The 19,106-nt window shown below is 40.3% G+C and overlaps 1 protein-coding gene and 1 pseudogene across 4 annotated transcripts in view; one reads left to right on the forward strand and one right to left on the reverse strand.

Annotated features, from left to right (window-relative positions):
* The window catches only part of ELOVL6 (ELOVL fatty acid elongase 6), a 151,957-nt gene that overhangs the window by 41,075 nt on the left and 91,776 nt on the right, over nt 1-19,106 (forward strand). The gene's annotated exons all lie outside the window — the stretch shown is intronic.
* LOC103267940 lies at nt 6,228-7,126 on the reverse strand (annotated as a pseudogene). Its single transcript, XR_002482391.1, has one exon. The product of XR_002482391.1 is annotated as a 40S ribosomal protein S2 pseudogene (transcript).

Genomic DNA, 19,106 nt, shown 5'->3' on the forward strand with positions numbered 1-19,106 from the left:
TGTAGTTTTAATTTGTATTTCTTTGATGACTAGTGAGGTTGAGCATTTTTTCACATATCTGTTGGCTGCTTATATGTCTTCTTTTGAGAAGGGTCTATTTATATACTTTGCCCACTTTGTGATGGGGCTGTGGTTTTTTTTTTTTTTTCGGCCCATTTGAGTTCCTTGTAGATCCTAGGTGTTAGGCCTTTGTCAGATATACAGTTGACAAATACTTTTTCCCAGTGTGTGGGCTCTCTCCCTGCTCTCTTGATGTTTTCTTTGGCTTTGCAGAAGCTTGTCAGTTTGATGAGGTCCCACTTGTCTATCTTATCTCTTATGGCATGAACACTCGGGATTTTGATCAGGAATTGGTTGCCAGTTCCAATTTCCATAAGGGTGTCTCTTGTATTTTTTGAGGGTCTTATGGTTTGAGGTTTTACATTTAGGTCTTTGATCCATTTAGAGTTAATTTTTGTGTTTGGGGATAGGTAGGGGGTCCTATTTCAATCTTCTGCATGTGATCAACCAGTTTTCCCAGCACCATTTACTGAATAGGTTCTCCTCTCCCCAGTTGTTAGTAGCGGAGGCTTTGTCAAAGATGAGTTGGTTGAGAAATTGAGGTTTTGCTTCTGGAATCTTTACCCTGTTCCATTGGTCTATATGCCTGTTCTTATACCAATACCAGGCTGTTTTGATTATTGTAACCTTATAATAGAGTTTAAAGTCTGGGAGTGTGATACTTCCCAGCTTTGTTTTTTTTTTTTTTTTTTGCTGAGGTTTGTTTTGGCGATTTGTGATTGTTTATGTTTCCATATGAATTCCTGTATTTTCGTCTCCAGGTCTGAGAAGAATGCTGCTGGTAATTTAATGGGTATTGCATTAAATCTATAGATTATCTTGGATAGAATGGACATCTTAATGTTGATTCTTTCAATCCATGAGCATGGAATATTCTCCCATTGTCATCTTTGATTTCTCTGAGCAGTGTTTTGTAGATTTCATTGTATAGGTCTTTCATGTCTCTGGTTAGGAAGATGCCAAGGTATTTGATTTTTTTTGTGTGGCTATTGTGAATGGGGTTGTTGTGCTTGTTTCTGTTTGTTTATTGTTGGTGTATAGAAACGTGACTGTCTTTTTGCACATTGATTTTATACCCTGAGACTTTGCCAAAGTCCTGATTATCAGTGGAAAGAGATTTAAATTTGATCAATATCAGTGTATGTTGAGAGAGTGTGGGAGAATAGACCATCCTATGCATTATCATGGGATAATCTATGATGCAATCTTTTTGGAGAACTCATGACAATATCTGGGAAATATCTACAGGTGCATATGTTTTGCTCATGATTGAAATGTCCTTCCTAATGTATGAGTACAAAAGATGCCAGTCTAAGAATGTTTTCTGAAGCATCGTTTATAATAGCAAATAATTAAAGGTGATCTAAATTCTTTCTAGTAGAGTACTGGTGTAATATAGTATGACACATTCAAGGCATGGAATACTGTGTAACTGAGGTCAAGTTCTAAGTGCTATTATGGAAAGATCCCCAAGAGTCATTGTGAAAGTGATATAAGTCAAGGCACTCATTAGTATATGTATCCTGGAAGACGTGAAAATGGCTGAAAAAAAATAGAGCATGTGGGTGTATGGGTGTGTGTGTTTGTGTGTGTGTGATGCACTGATTTTTTTTTTTTTTTTTTTTGAGTTGGAGTCTCACTCTGTCACCCAGACTGGAGTGCAGTGGCCGCTCCTGGCCACTGAAGCCTTGACTTGCTGGGCTCCGGCGATCCTTCCGCCTCAGCCTTCCGAGTAGCTGGAATTACAGGCACGCGCTACCATGCCCGGCTGATTTTTTTTATTTATTGTAGAGATGAGGTCTCGCCAAGTTGCCCAGGCAGGTCTCGAACCCGCAGGCTCAGGCAATCCACTCACCTCGGCCTCCCAAAGTACGGGATTATAGGCTGAGCCACCGAGCCCGGCTGATTTTTTTTTAAACTTACATTTTAAGTGTTTTCTTTAGGTACCACGTTCCCTAATGTTAAAAGAGGTCTCACAAATCCACACAAAAAAGGTAACTCAGTAAAGGTATGAATAGAAAGCTCACCTCAAATGAAATGTGTCTTAGTCATTTCTTTCAGTAGACATCTGAAAAAAAATGCTTAAATATACTCATAACTGAAGAAATAAAAGAATAAAACAGCAATGAGATACCACTTTCATCTTTTAGATTGTGAGAGTTTGAAATTTTTGAGCAATCTAAGTGTTGGAGAGAAACATGCTGTTGGAAGTGTGAATTCCTGTACTTTTTTGAGTCTTTTTGGAGGGTGATTTTGCATTCTCTACAACTGCTAAAAACACCAAAGATCTCAGATACATCGTTGTTAAGTGAAAAACATCAAGATGCACAATAGTATTTAAAATAGGATGTTAAAAAGTATATGCATCTATTAACACACATGAATATGCATAGAACTCTGAGGAGTAGAAATGAGAGTCTGTTAGGAAAGAGAAAGAGACTTGGCTTTCATTTTACACTGGTCTCACTCTGCTGCCCAGACCAGAGTTCAGTGGCACCATCACAGCTCACCACAGCCTTGACCGCCTTGGCTCAGGTGATCCTTCTGCCTCAGCCTCCCGAGGAGCTGGGACTATAGGCACACACCACCACACCAGCCTAATTTTAAAAAATTTTTGTAGAGATGAAATCTCCTTATGTTGCCCAGGCAGATGTTAAACGCCTGGACTCAAGCAATCTTCTTCCTTCAAGCCTCCCAAAGTACTGGGATTATAGGCATGAACCCCTATTTTTTTTTTAAAAAAAAATCTATGTGCAAGTTATTTTTATAGTAAAAATTAAAACCTCACTAACACTGAAAATTATTTTTCTACTTCATAAGCAATGTAATTTAGTCATCAAACTGTTTTCTTTCTTTCTTTTTTTTTTTTTAGGTCAGACTCTTACTCTGTTTGCCCAGGCATGCTCACAACCACCGCAGCCTCGACCTGCTGGGCTCAGGCAATCCTTCTGCCTCAGCCTTACAAGTAGCTGGAGCTACAGGTGCAAGCCACCATGTCCGGCTAATTTTTTGATTTACTGTAGAGACAAGGTCTCGCCAAGTTGCCTAGGCTGGTCTCCAAGCCCTGGGCTCAGACAATCTTCTCGTCTCCACCTCCCAAAGTTCTGGGATTATAGGCGTGAGCCACTGGGCCCAGCCCATCATACTGTTTTCATTAGGCTGGGCAAGGTAGCTCACACCTATAATCCCAGCACTTTGAGAGGTGGAGGCAGAAGGATTGCTTGAGCACAAGTTTAAGACCAGCCTGAGCAACATAGCAAGTCCCTGTTTCTTTAAAAATATATATCTATTTTTTATTGCCTTTCCATATATCATTGTCTAATAGTTCCCTTGTATTATAAATCCCATGACAGAGATTTTGTCTGTCTTGTTCCCCTGGGTATACCATGGTATCTAGTCACAGGGTAGACACTACATAAAAATTTGTTAATACTGAAAGGAAAAGTGACCAGCTTGGTGACTCACACCTGTAATCCCAACACTTTGGGAAGCAGAAGTGAGAGAATTGCCTGAGCCTAGGGGTTTGAGACCAGCCTGGGCAACTTGGTGACTCTTCATCTCTACAATAAATCAAAAAATTAGCCTGGCGTGGTGGCATGCACCTGTAGTCCCAACTATTCGGGAGGCTGAGGTGAAAGGATTGACTGAACCCTGCAGGTCGAGGCTGTGGTGGCCGTGAGCATGCTACTGCACTTAAGCCTGGGTGACAGCGAGACTCTGATTCAAAAGAAAAGAAAAGTGTTTTTAATTTTTAATTTATTTTTATTTTTTTGAGTTGAAGTCTCACTTTGTTGCCCAGACTGGACGGCCACTGCAGCCTCGACTGCTACACTCAGGCCATCCTTCCGCCTTAGCCTTCCAAGTAGTTGGAACCACAGGTGTGAGCCACTGCTCCTGGCAGGAAAAGTATTTTTTAATAAAGTGTCCAGTATTCTAGTACTACCATCGTGAAGTCTGGCACATAATTAATTGTCTCCATTTTACGGGTAAAGGAGAGAAAAATCAGCAAATCACAGAGCGAGTCTAGATTTTATAGATTAAAAACATAGCAGCTGTTCAGAGTGCATTTGGTATTAGAGCTGAGGCTGAGATTTTTGTGAGTCATGACTATTTTGTTTAGCTTAATAGATTATTCAATTTCTTGACTGCTAATTGGAAAATGGTTGTTACATCTTGTCCTGGTGCTTGACTAACAGTGCCCCTAGGATACAGATAGCTGTTAATGAGTGTGAAGTTTTTCTTCCAAAGAGCTGTGTTCCCATCTCAACGAACTAAGTATGATTAGATGAAATGTCTAAGTTGACCCACAGAACGAAGCACATCCTATTCAGTTAAATTTTTTGTGATATTCAGCATAGGTTTATTGAATTATGGACAGTGCCTGTGATGGTCCCATGTAGCCTTTTATCTATTTCTGTGAAGATGTGTGAATGTATGCAGACGTGGACTGATGGACCATTTCATAATATAAAGTGAATGAGGATATATAGCATGCTTGGCTCTTTACGGTAAATAATGTATATGTTAAAACTAACAAATTGAAAATAACTGATTTTCTCTAACTAAATATAAAAGCACAGTTAACTAATGTGGCAAATACAATTTTCATTGTAATACATCCATGAACTTTGGTTTACCTTTGTGTCTATACATAAAATAACTGAATATTCAGTTACTATTTAAGTGGATGGGGCCAGGCACATTGGCTCATGCCTGTAATTCCAACACTTTGGGGAGGCCAAGGTAAGAGGATAACTTGAGCCTAGAAGCTCAAGATCAGCCTGGGCAACATAGTAAAACCTCGTCTCTACTAATTAAAAAAGAAAGAAAAATTTTAAAAATGATTAATGGCATGTATGTGCATTCATTTCAAAAAAATAAAAATAAATAAATATATTTGGTTAATCCTTCTTTCCTAGGAAAGGATTTGCAATGCCATATATTAAGCTCTGATCTCTAGTTCAGTTTTTTACCTTCATGAATATATATCTTCTGCTAAGAATTTGCTTCACGATATAATGAAACAAACAAAAAGTCATTTGGGCCATTTCAATATGCGTAACTCCGTGAGACAGGTAATCTTATGTCCATGGCAGATACTATAATATCTTGAGGTAGCTGGCACTCAGTAAATGTTTATTGAATTGCTAATAATTTTCTTAAGGAAAGAAAAACATCCAAGAGATATTTTACAGAGTACAAAGTCACTTCCTTCCTCAACCTTCAATTACTGTATAATAAAATATTATTTGGCATCTGACTTGCTTTTGCTTCATATTGCATGCACCGAATTAATTCCCTACTATGTTTCAGTTTCTCTCCTACTTTTAGCAATAGATTGTGGAGGGAACAAGGGAAGTTTGTGATCCTTTGACACTAGGGATGAATGAGATGTTTAAGCCTTTCTTTCACCTCCTCCTTCTCCTTGGTCTTGCTGCAAGGACACCAAAGGGGCAATGACCAGGGATGTTTTGCTCTGAGAGCGGCCTCCTCTCCAAATCTGCCAAAAATCAGAATGACAGCCTGTTTGTACCGTTGCTACAGATCAATTACGTGACTTGAGAAAAAGGCATCTCCCACCATGCTTGCCATGGCTTCTTTGAGCCATAAATATCCAGCGATAGGTTCCCATGTGAAAGAATTTTTTTAAGGAATCATTTTGTGGTTTCAGTGTGGGTGCTGCTTTGAGTTTCTTGATATGTTTTATTCCAAGGAAGACATTCATTAATCCAGTTTCATTTTATTAACTAAGGAAGTACAAAACCAACTGCTTCAGGAAACTAATTCCATACTCTTGTGCCATCTTTCCTGAAAAAGAAGTGTATGTTGTATTCCACATGGAACCCTTTGAATTCTGTTAATATACATCAGTAATATTTTAGATGGAGGCCAGTTCAGTGTGGAAATATCTTAGAAAAGCCCTTACCTTTCATTGTCCCCTCTGAAGCAGACTTTCAGGGAGAATCTCATCCTAATTCTAGGTCACTGGTTACTTAATCCTCTTTCCTGACACAGCTTACCATCTGCACAACATTTTAACTTCTGAATATTTAAATTTTACCAGTGATGGCAGGTTTTTTCACAACTACCAGTTCTTTGCATTTTCAAAGTGGCTCTGATGGAATCTCATTTATCCAGCAGCTTCTGGTTTTCTGTTTTTGGGGGGGTGGCTTGGTTCACTTTATTTTTTTGTATGAAAACCCTATGTCGTTGCCACCGCTGGAGCCTGGGTCCTCTGCATGGAGACTCTGGTGTGGGTCTTGACGAGATGGTCCGTGAATTCCTGATAAGGAGACTTGGTGAACACTATCTCTTTCCAGAGGTGAGGGGTCAAGTAGCTGTAAGTCTTAGAGATGGCATCAAAGGTGGCCTTGGCGAAATTACCCAGGGTGGCAGTGCAGCCCCTGGCTGAGGTGTAGCAGTCATCAATGCCAGCCATCATGAGCAGTTTCTTAGGCACGGGGGGCGAGATGATGCCAGTGCTCCTGGGGGCAGGGATAAGGCGCACCAGGACAGAGCCACGGCGGCCAGTCACCTTGCGAGGGACAGTGTGGGGTTTGCCAATCTTGTTCCCCCAGTAGCCTCTCCGCACAGGGACAATGGACACAGCTTGGCTAGGATGATGGCCCCAGAATGGCGGTGGCTACTTCTTTGGAGCACTTAATGGCGGTGGCTACTTCTTTGGAGCACCTAGACCGACGTGGCCATTGTAGTCCCCGATGGCAACAAACGCCTTGAACCTAGTCCGCTGGCCAGCGCGAGTCTGCTTTTGCACAGGCATGATCTTCAAAACTTCATCCTTCAGAGAGGCACCAAGGAAAAAGTCGATGATTTCAGACCCCTTGATAGGCAGGGAGAAGAGATAGATCTCCTCCAGTGACTTGATCTTCATGTCCTTGACCAAGCAGCCCAACCTGGTGACGGGCATCCACTCCTTGTCCTCGGCCTCGCCCCCGCCCCCGACCCTGGCTGGGACCTCGGCAGCGGCCGCGAAAGCCACTGCGGCTTCCCATTCCGGGGCCCCGGGGCCTCCAGGCCCTCCCGCTGCACCGGAGTCATCTGCCATTCCGTGTCTTTTGGAGAAAAAGCTTCTGGTTTTCTTTTATCTTCCTCTTATTTTCTGTCCTTTTGTTTGTTGATTTGTTTGTTTGAGTCAGGGTTTCACTCTAGTCCCCTCCGGCTGGAGTGCAGTGGTACCATCGGGGCTCACCACAGCCACAACCTCCTGGACTCAAGGGATGCTTTCTCCTCAGCCTCCCAAGTAGCTGGGACTACAGGTGCATGCCACTATGCCCAGCTCATTTTTGTATTTTTTGTAGAGTCGAGGTCTCGCTATCTTGCCCAGGCTGGTCGAATTCCTGGACTCAGGCGATCCTCCTGCCTTGGCCTCCCAAAGTGCTGGGATTATAAGCATGAGCCACTGCACCCGACCTTTCTGTTTCTATGAATAGGGATTCAAGGGAAAACAGGCATAATTGGAAGTAGCCCATTAAGGAACTATTCCTAAGAAAACATCTGTAAGATGTCTAAATGCTTATACACTTTATTGTACCTATATTGCATTATGGCAGCTCTCATTGTTTAGGATAAGTGGTTCTTTTTTTTTTTTTTTTAGTTGGAGTCTCACTCTGTCGCCCAGACTGGGGTGCAGTGGCCGCTCCCGGCCACCGCAGCCTCGACCTGCTGGGCTCTGGCGATCCTTCTGCCTCAGCCTTCCAAGAAGCTGGAACTGCAGGCACGTGCTACCACACCCGGCTAATTTTTTGATTTATTGTAGAGATGAGGTCTCACCAAGTTGCCCAGGCGGGTCTCGATCCCGCGGGTTCAGGCAATCCACTCACCTCAGCCTTCCAAGGCGCGGGATTACATGCTGAGCCACTGAGCCCGGCATAAGTGGTTCTTAACATGAGTTAAGTATATCTGGGAAGCTTTTGTAGTCACCAGTGCTGAGGACTTGACACCTCTAGAAGTGTCAGGATCAGGAGGTTTTAAAATATCCCCAGATGTGATGAGAAGATGTTAGAAATGAGGAGTCTATTTATCTGCATTCACCCCTCAAGTGATTCTGATTATTTTAATTAATTACTTTGTCTATTTTTAACTCATGGGATACAAGTGAGAATTTACTAATAAGTAGGCTACATGCAGGTGCAGTTTGGGCTTCTAGCCGTTGCTCTCACCCCCAGTTGTGGACCAGGTACCCAGTGTGATGCTGTGTGCCATCCCTCCTTCCCTCCTTTCCTCTCTTCCTCCCTCCCCCCTCTAACACTTACCAGTGTCTGCCCTGTGTGACCAGTGATCAGGCCCCGCTTACGAGCAAGAACATGCAGTATTCAGTTCTTTGTTTCTGTGATAGTTCACTTCAGTTCTTTGTTTCTATGATAGCCTTCAGCTGCATCTATGTTGCTGCAAACGCTATTGTTTTGTTCTTTTTATGGTTGCATAATATTCCGTCATGTATAGGTAACACATTTTCTTTACCCAGTTCACTTTTGATGGGCATCTGGGTTGGTTCCATGGTTTTATCTTGTGAAAAATGCTACAGTAAACATATAGGTATCTTTTTTTGTAGAGTGATTTATATTCCTCTGGGTAAATTCTCAGAAGAGGGATTGCTGGATCATATGGAAATTCAATTTTTAGTTCTTTGAGAAATCACCACACTGCTTTCCACAAAGTCTGAACTAGCTTACATTTCCACAAACAGTATAGAAGTATCCCCTCTTCTCTGCAGCCGTGCCAGCACTTGTTTTTTGACTTATTAATGACATCCATGCTGACTGGTGTGAGGTGGCGTCTCATTGTAGTTTTGATTTGCATTTCTCTGATGATTAGTAAGGCTGAGTATTTTATCATGTGTTTGTTGGCCGCTTATATGTCTTTCTTTGAGAAGTGTCTGTTCATGTCCTTTGCCTACTTTTTAATGAGGTTGTTAGTTTTTTCCTTAAAATTTGAGTTCCTTGTAGTTCCTGGGTGTCAGTTGTATAATTTGCAAATATTTTTTTCTATTCCATGGGTTGTCTCTACTCTCTTGATGAGTTCTTTTGCTGTGCAAAACGTCTCCGTTTGATAAGGTCCCACTTGTCAATCTTAGCTTTTGTTGCGTTTGCTTTTGTGGACTTTTTAACTTTTCAAATCAAAATAGAGATTGGGGTCTCACTTTTTTGCCTGGTCTCAACCTCTTGGGCTCAAGCAATTCTCCCGCCTTGGCTTCCCAAAGTGCTGGGATTACAGGCATGAACCACCATACCCAGCCAATTCTGATTATTTTAAATACACCTGGAATAGGTTGCCATTCTGTCATGGCATATTGAGCTTTCTATTGTTCTAGATAAGAATGTATGAACCAAGGTAACTTGGGTCTCTATTACTGTTTAGAAAGAATGGAATTGCATTAGAGTAAAATTGTTGTTACAGCAAAAGTCAATAGCATAGTTAAATCCTGATATTTGTAGTAAACATTTTTAAACTTTGATTTTGTAAAATATTTAGTTTGTAATAGAATCTATTTATGTATTGGTTATTGAATTTTTTCCCTGACTATTGTAAATAATAAAAATTTTTGCTACAGATTAAGAAAGTTTCCTATACTCTCATTCTCTAGGGTTAATCCTTTTTGGATCGTATAACTATTAACATGCCAGTAAATACTTGTGACCAAACATAAGAGGGTTTCTAAAACCATAATCATTTTGATTTGACTCTAAAAAAGCAATCATAATAATTTACAATCCAAATGCTTTTAAGAAGTAAGGTAATTTTTGTCTATGTAAACATGATCAATATGTACTTCAAAATTATACATTCATGGAAGCTTGAAAATATATTGCCATTTATGCCTAAAATTTGCTAAACATTTATTGGGCAAGCTTATATTAGTATATAATAGCAATATATGCTATATATAGCAGATATAGCAAGATTGTAGCAGTATATATTAAGCAAGTATATAGTAGCAAGTATGTATGTAACATGTGCTTAAAATATATTACTCATTGAATCCTCAGTAATGGTGCCAAGAAGGCAATAACCCCCATTTACAGATGAGGAAGCTGAGGCTTAGTCACAGAGTTAATAATTGTCAAAGGGGTGGGATTTGTACTCAGGTTTCTCTGGAAAGCCCCTGTTTCTACTTACACCACCTTTTCAGCCTCACAAAAGCCAGAATAGCATTTCTTCTTCAACTACAAATAAGAGATGGGATCACAGTCAGAAAGTGACATTATAGCCTATAGTTCTCTATTTTGGTTGTTCCGTTGTCACTTCTTTGTCCTGTAGCACCAAACCGTCTTCTCAACCCACTGGGGTGGTGCAAGAGGAGTTGGCGGCTGATGAGTAATTCAGACAGAGTTTGAGTGTGATGATAGAGACAGCTGAAAATGAAACTTTGGCGGGAGGTAAGTCACATATTAAACTATGTTAAGAAATCAGTACTGATGACAAGAAGTATCGGTACCTTAAAAGATTTTTAACTTTACTAAATAAAAGAGGAATTGGTATTGTTAATAAAAGTCGGTGCCTTAGTATACAATCATGGAGGGAAAACTATTTCTGTTTCCTTGCAACAGAGGTGAAGAATGCTGTTAGGTCAGTGCAGACAGCTAAGTCTTGTAAAGCTGCTTACATTGCATTAAGAAACTACAAAGTAAGAAACAGCCCATTATTCTAGCTGTCGAGTTATTTCAGGAATGACATTGGAGAGTTCAGCGGATCCTACTTGAAACAAAGAGTTGTTAGCTTTGTTCAAATCTGTAAAGCTCTCCTTAATGTTTTAAAGATTATAATACTTTTTCATTTCCTTATTGATGTTGGAGCATGAGGTTTAAAAAACTTTAATTTCCAGGATGCCAAGAAGAAAACTGTCTGTTTTTAAGAATGGGATTCACATGGACGGTAAAATGTATCAGCAGCTGATGAATCTTAAAGGAGCATTTACCACACTTTGTTACTTTGCCTAGCATTTCCCCCTGGCCACCCTGTGGATTTTATGCCAGTGAGTGAATTTCTCATCCTCTAATGGTGGCAGTTCTTAACCTGTTCCACTATCAATTAAGTGTTAGCCCATAATCTATAACTATCCCACTATAAATTATCCCACTATCTATTAGAGTTTAAGCACTCAAAAGAGGCAGGCAGGTGGTAAATGCTGTCATTGCATTCTGAAGATAAAGGTTTTGAAAGAGAGATTAAGTAAGATATAAGGTCTCAAAAGTGACCCTGGCCACCTGCTTTCTGCGGAATGTATACTTTCCACAATTTTGCCATAATTATAATTCCTTTTGCATTGTTATTCAATTTTGTTTTCAAAATTGAAGAACAAAACTTGAAAACAAAATTTTTGAAAGAATCAAATGTTCATTTTGAAATAAGGTTTCTAGGACAGTGCAGGAAGGTGCTTTCCTCTTCTAAAATTTTCTGAAATATTTTTAGCCTTCTAACATACGTGCATGTGTGCGCACTCGCACGCTATATATAGTGACCTAGTTGTCTCAGTCCTCACTACTTCTAAGTGTGGTTCATGTGTGTGAACCAGCAGTTCCACTGGAGAGCTTGCTGGAAATGCAGAATCTTAGGCAGGTCCCAGACCCACTAAATCAGAAAGTGTGGTTAGTTCCACAAGATTGCCTGGTGTTTCCTATGCTGTAACATACCCAAAGCGTGAGAGGTTCTGGGAGCAGGAAATCACTGCCTGGCAGAAAGGCCAGGCATGGTACTATCTGTGTTTCCACCAAGCAAATTCTCATTCACTGCCTGAGAAAATCCTTTCCTCCTTTCTATTTTTTTCTCATTTTTTAATTTTTTTGAGTCAGAATCTCACTCTGTCACCTAGGCTGGAGTACAGTGACATGCTCACGGCCATCGCAGCCTCAACCTGCTGGGCTCAGATGATCCTTCCATCTGAGGCTTCCAAGTAGCTGAAACTATAGGCATGCGTCACCATGCCCTGCTAAGTTTTTTATTTATTGTAGAGATGAGGTATCACCAAGTTGCCTGGGCTGGTCTTGAACCTGTGGGCTCAGGCAATCCTCTCACCTCAGCCTCTCAAAGTGCTAGGATTATAGGCATGAGCCACCACACCTGGCTCTTTCTTCCTTTTTAAACAAAGGTGATCCTGAACTGGGTTTCAGAGAGGTGAGGTTTGGGCAGGTAAAGATTTTGTAGCCGTGTGACAATAACTGCTGTAAATAGAATGCCAGGAAAATGATACACAAGACTATACTGTGACAGATGGGTTTTTTTCCCTCAAGTTTTCTCTCTGGGAAGTATATTTAGTTAATTCTCTGCAAAAAGAATAGTTTATAATAGGGACTGGTATGACATAAGGTGTGACCTTGAAAGTCTCTAAGGAAAGTTATTTATAGGGTAACACAACGATTATGAAGTTTTCAAAATACTTTGGGCAATGTGTGGAAGTGTCAAGAGCCAAATCTACAGGAGTCAGCTGTTTAGAAATGAATACTTCTTCTTTCTTTCTTTCTTTTTTTTTTGAGTCAGGATCTCACTCTTGCTCAGGCTGGAGTGCAGTGGTACCATCACAGCTCATGGAAGCCTCAACTTGCGGGGCTCAGGTGATCCTTCCACCTCAGCCTTCCAAGTAGCTGGAACCACAGGTGCGTGCCACTACGCTTGGCTGATTTTTTGATTTATTGTAGAGATGAGGCCTTGCCAAGTTGCCCAATCTGGTCTTAAACCCCTGGGCTCAGGCCGTCCTCTTGCCTCTACCTCCCAAAGTGGTGGAATTACAGGCATGAGCCACTATTCCTGGCTGATTTTTTTTTTTTGAGTAAGGGTCTCACTCTGTCACTCAGACTGGAGTGCAGTGACACCATCACGGCTTATTGAAGTCTCAAACTCCTGGGCTCATGTGATCCTTTTACCTCAACCTCTTGAGAGGATGGGACTCCAGGTGTGCACCACTGCATCTGGCTAATTTAGAATTAAATTATTCTCATGTGAATCTTCCTCTTATATTACCCTATATTATATAAACCTTCTTTTTATGGCTAGGATTGCCATTCAACTTAGTACCTAAATGCTAATATTGGCCAGATGAGGTGGCTCATGCCTGTAATTCCAGCACTTTGGAGGCTTAGGAGGGAGGACTGCTTGAGCCCAGGGTTTACAGACCAGTCTAGACAACATAGACCTAATTTCTACAAAAAAAAAAAAAAATTAGCTGGGTGTGGTGGCATGTATCTGTAGTCCTAGCTACTTAGGAGACCCAGGAGGTTGAGGCTGTGATGAGCCGTGATGGTGCCATGCACTCCAGTCTGGGCAACAGAGTGAGTCTCCCAACTCTCTCACACACACACACACACACACACACACACATTTTCAGGACTCTTTATTGTTGACTGCATCCTCTTTTTTTTTTTTTTTTCTGGAGTCAGTCTCTGTTGCCCAGGCTGGTGTGTAGTGGCATGCTCATGGCCACCCTGGCATCGACATGCTGGGCTCAGGAGATCCTTCCGCCTCAGTCTTCCAAGTAGCCAGAACTACAGGCGTGCACTACCATGCTTGACTAGTTTTTTGATATATTGTACAGACGAGGTCTCACCAAGTTGCCCAGTTGTCTCGAACCCCTGGGCTCAGGCAATCCCCTCACCTCAGCCTCCCAAAGTGCTGGGATTACAACTTGAGTCACCATGCCCGGCCTACAACTTCTCTAATAAGATAAATATTCATTGATTGATTACTTTATGTGTATCCTGCACAATCCATTGTCTAAATTAATCTTCACAATAGTCCCAGGCAAAAAGGGACTTTTAAAGTCTCATTTTTACTGATGAGGAAACAGAAACCAAGAGATTAAGTAATTTGCCAAAAATTGTCTAGGTAGTGTAGTAAGTGGGAGAGACAAGTACTGAATCCAGGGTCTCTCATTCTCAAGTCCAACCTCTTATTTATGACACTAGATTGCCTTCTAGACTTCCCTGTGGCCCAGGAGTGCTGTCTCTTAATGGACATATCAAATCTCAAGATCATTGCTCTAATTGTAATTAGAAACATTTTAATAAATGATTATGTATAAGTTTTCTGACATACCCAAGCACCTGTTCTGTTGGTCACACCCAAATACTGAGCTTTTTTGTGTTTGTTTGTTTAAGTCAGCGTCTCAATCTGTCACCCAGGCTGAAGTGCAGTGGCGTGATTATGGCTTACTGTAGCCTCAACCTCCCAGGCTCAGGAGCCCAGTCTTCCCAGTAGCTAGGATTACAGGCATGCCCCACCACATCTGGCTAATTATTTTTATTTTTTTGTATAGATGAGGTATCTCTATGTTACCTAGGGTAGTCTGGAACTCCTAAGTTCAACAATTCTCCTGCCTTGGCCTCCCAAAGTACTGTGGTTACTGGTGTGAGCCATCATACTTGGCCACCAAACACTGATCTTATTGGCAGTTTATTAATATAGTAATAGTATAGGTTGAACATCCCTAACCAGAAATGCTCCAAAATCAGAAACTTTCCGAATCATTATGACATGACACCACAAGTAGCAAGTCACACACCTGACCTCATGTGACAGTTTGAAGTCAAAATGCAGTCAAAACTTAGTTTCATGCACAAAATTTTTTTTAAATATTGCATAAAATTTTGGCTATGTATATAAGATGCATATGAAACATAATGAATTTCATGTTTAGACTTGGGTCTCATCCCCAACATATCTCATTATATATGCAAATCATCCAAAATGTTCCAAAAACCCTGAAATTAAAAACATTTTTGGGTCCAAGCATTTTGGATAAAAGATATTTAACCTATATTAGAAGACCTCAAAATCTCTAGTTATATGGAATTCATGCAATCAGGAGGTATAGAAATATAGTTATAAATCCTAAAGTATAATTTATCAATATGTATTATCAGCAAATAATAAAATTAAAGCACAAAACTGAAGGCTTCTAAAATGCAAGAGTATCTAGTCATTTAAATACTATCAAAAATAATGTCTTAAAATATTCTGCTTTTTAAATTTTTGAGCATTTTTAGTTTTAAAGACACAGATTGTAGGGTTTTTACAAATATTTTACTTAACATTCCATAGTTGTTGAGAAATCATCTGTTTTAGAAATTGGCTATTGACAGAGTGATGTTGAGTTTTAGATTTCCTTTTGCCAGACAAAATTATAGTAACAAAATCATACGGAAATTACCAATATGTGCAAGTATTTATTGAATTGAGAGCCATCGCAAACAAATCTAGATCAATGTGTAAGCAAAGAATCCAAAACTTATGGGTTTGATTCTTGCTGCCTATCTATTCAAGTTGGGCAGTTCAGGCATTGAGAATGTTTTAGTGAATTTGTGGAGCAAGGTTTATTTAATGTATTTTCAGAGTTATTTTGAAAGTGTATGAAGTATAATGTAGAAAAGAAGAAACCATTTCCATTGAGTTTTCTACTTTTTAACAACATGTAACTACTCACACTGGCTACATGATGTGTTTGTTTTAAAGAAAAAAAAACACCACTAAGATTTGATTAAAAAGACATACAAACATACATTTTTTGTGTAGGTCTTTTCTAAGTGGAGATTTCCCTATGTAGGCAGATAAATACTAGCCTAGAGAAGATTCTTTAACAGGAATATGGCAGCTACCTCAAAAACCATGCAAAAAAAATTGATATATTTGCTAAACATTTTGTTTGGCACTTTTTTCTTCACTTCTTGTTTTTGTTTTTTGTTGTTTTTTTTTTCAGTCTGAGTCTCACTCTGTCACCTAGGGTGGAGTACAGTGGCACACTCACAGCCACCGCAGTCTCGACCTGCTGGGCTCAGGCAATCCTGCCTCAGCCTTCCAAGTAGCCAGAACTACAGGCACGCACTACCATGCTAGGCTAATTTTTTGAATTATTGTAGAGACGAGGTCTCACCAAGTAGTCCAGGCTGTTCTTGCACCCATGGACTCAGGCAATCCTCTCGCCTTGGCATCCCAAAGTGCTGGGATTACAAATGTGAGCCACTGCGCCCGACTCGTTATTTCTTAATATTACCGCATTTCTAGGAGTGAGGTGTTCTCTCCACTTTACAGTTGAGGAAAACAGGAGAATCCTGCAAGGTAGTAGAGGTAGATAGAATTCAAACCCACATCTATTTTATTCCTAATATTTCATTCTCTCTGTAATAATTATCTTTTTCTTTCTCATCCTTGTGCTAATTTATAACCACCTAGGTGAGGATCGACTGGTTCACCTCTAGTAGACCCAGATCTTACTATGGTCAGCTGCTTAGTTTGGGGATGGCCTTGGTGACGTATCTTGCTATTAGTTTCCTAAGTAGGGAGCTACTGGCCAGAATTTCCTTTGCCTGGATGTCCTGTATATTTGACTTTCTTACCGTGTGGAGTGGGGAATTGGGAAAGAGTGGTAAGAAACAGTCTATGCCTTGGCCTCGGGAGACTGACTGGGGTTTGTTTTTCTTCATTATTCCTGCCAGCCCTGTAAGCTAGGACTTGAGTTCTGTGTCCATCCTCTGAGCTCCAATCATCTTGCACAGCTCTGTCACTTCCCTGCCCCCCTCCCTTGATCACACCATCCCTCCCCACCTTGAGCCAGCCTGAATCTTTTCTCCAACTGGCTCAGATGCTCTTGCGTTGCAGTGTGCTGGACACCAGCCCTCTCAGACTCGGATGAGGATTTTAACACACTTCTGGAACCTTATGCTGAAAAGGAGAGTGCAAATCAGAGCAAGAGGAGAGAGGTGATTGACTGCCTATGACAAGAAAGAAAGGTTTTGACAATGGATGGATTCTGGCATCTAAGATTAGATTGTTTAAAGTGCTGTCATTTCTATCTTTTAACAATGTGTTCCTTGGCAGACATCCTCTTCTTAGTGTTCAGAGTTGTTCCAGTTGGATTTAGTTCAATTCTTCAAAGCAAGAAAAAGAGTCGGTTACACATTGTATTTTTATTGGCAGGGGTCACTCCTGTTCAACGCCTAAGCAGGAGATACTGACTGCATCCATCGTGGTTTATGTCGTTCATATTTCAGATCCTTTCTGTAGATTAGGAACCAGTGTAAAGTTGGGAAGAGGAGTGTTGCAGTTGGCTACTAAGATAGGACCTCATGAGTTACCTGATGGGCTCATCAGCTCAATAATGGCTATTCACATTCTATTAGGGAATAATTATGTTTATATAAGATGTTCATTTCATCATCAAAAAATTGGACAGGGCACGCTAGCTTATGCCTGTAATTCTAGCACTTTGGGAGACCGAGGTGGGAGGATGACTTGAGCCCAGGAGTTCGAGACCAGCCTGGGTAACATAGCTAGATCTCATCTTTACAAAAAATAAAAGATTATTAGCTGGGTGTGGTAGTGTGCACCTGTAGTCCCAGCTACTAAGGAGACTGAGGTGGGAGGATCACTTGAGCCTAGGAGTTCCAAGGCTGAGCTGTGATCGTGCGACTGCACTCCAGCTTGGACGACAGAGTAAGACTATGACTCAAAAGAAAAAAATTGGAAGTGGAGGAAAGCACATATGATTTTACTGTCAGCATAGTATTATATTATATGAACATACTGTAAGCACTGGCCAAGTTTGTTGATTTACATGGAAGATAGCCTTTCCAGTCTCTGAAGTATTCATAACTACAGTCTGTGGCTCTCCGTTTTTTATAAAAGTACCTAGATAAGGATTATTGATTGGAGTGGAATCAAAATACAGGTAACTATCTAGCTTTGTGTTATTTTAGCTGAAATAGAAACTGACAGACTGAATATCATTAGTCTCTAGCTAGTGGGTCAAAGGGAATACCCCTGTATGTTAGATTTGGTATTTTTTCCATTGAAACTGCTATGTCAGTTCTTTGGCTTAAATTTTTCTCAGGGCCATTCTGTTTATATTGTGAAAGTGACTTACTTTATGTTCCTGTTGTTACTGTTTTCTTGATGGAAAACTAAAATTTTTAATGCAATGTTAGTCAAGCTTTAATGTGCATCCAAATTATCTGGGAAATCTTGCTAAATGTAGATTATTTTTCAGGAGGCCTGTATGTAGAAATACAGATTCTTTCTCCTAATAATGCTGTTTGATGGTGCTGGTTGTAACTATCCTATGAGTAGTTCATCATCCTAAGAAATATTTTATATTTCTATACATACTTTTTCTTTCAAATCTGCTTTCCATTTATCCTATAAAAGCAAAACATGAAATCAGAGCATGAAATTTTCTGACCTTATCTTCATTTTATTTTATTTTATTTTTTGAGTTGGAGTCTCACTCTATCGCCCAGGTTGGAATGCAGTGGCACACTCACGGCTACCGCAGCCTCGATCTGCTGGGCTCAGGAGATCCTTTCGCCTCAGCCTTCCAAGTGAAAATCACAATTTAAAGTTTTAGTTCTTGAGAGAGAGTAAAATGTCAATCATGTGCTGTCAAAGGGGCAGGACAGTTAGTCTCTCAATGAGAGTCACCCGCAGACTTTTATTAAGTAATCTGCATGGCAGAGGACTAAATAAATAAATAAAACCTTACTTTTAAAACCTGAAGTAAAAACTAGAAATTCATTTAATTCTCCTAAAATATACACATGAGAATCAAAACCTTTTTGATTTTTGAAGCTCAGGTCCATGGACTTGGAAAATAGCAAGTTTGTAACACTGCAGTGTTTTATAAGTTCCAGCACTGTCACCTGTATGTTATTTACCACTGAAGTCACAGAGCCTCCAAGCCTGTTTTCTGATCTACAAAACTGGTATGACGACATCTGGGTTCTTACGTTCTTTACAAGATGATAAATTAAATGAAAGCACCTTGAATAATTATTTTTATTGTTTATTTTTTTTAACAGATAGGGTCTTCTCTGTCGCCCAGGCTGGAGTGCAGTAGCATGATCATAGCTTACTGCGACCTTGAACTCCTGGGCTCAAGTGATCCTCCTGCCTCAGTCTTTCAAGTAGCTGGGACTACAGGTACATGCTACTGTACCCAGCTAATTTTTAAAAAATTTTTTAGAGAATGGATCTTGCTATGCTTCTCATGCTGGGAGTAGTGATGTTTGAAAATGAGAAATACAATAGACATGCAGGAAATCTGC

This window comes from Carlito syrichta, unplaced genomic scaffold (assembly GCF_000164805.1).
Source record: "Carlito syrichta isolate Samal-C Ts95f unplaced genomic scaffold, Tarsius_syrichta-2.0.1 Scaffold308583, whole genome shotgun sequence".
NCBI lineage: Eukaryota > Metazoa > Chordata > Mammalia > Primates > Tarsiidae > Carlito > Carlito syrichta.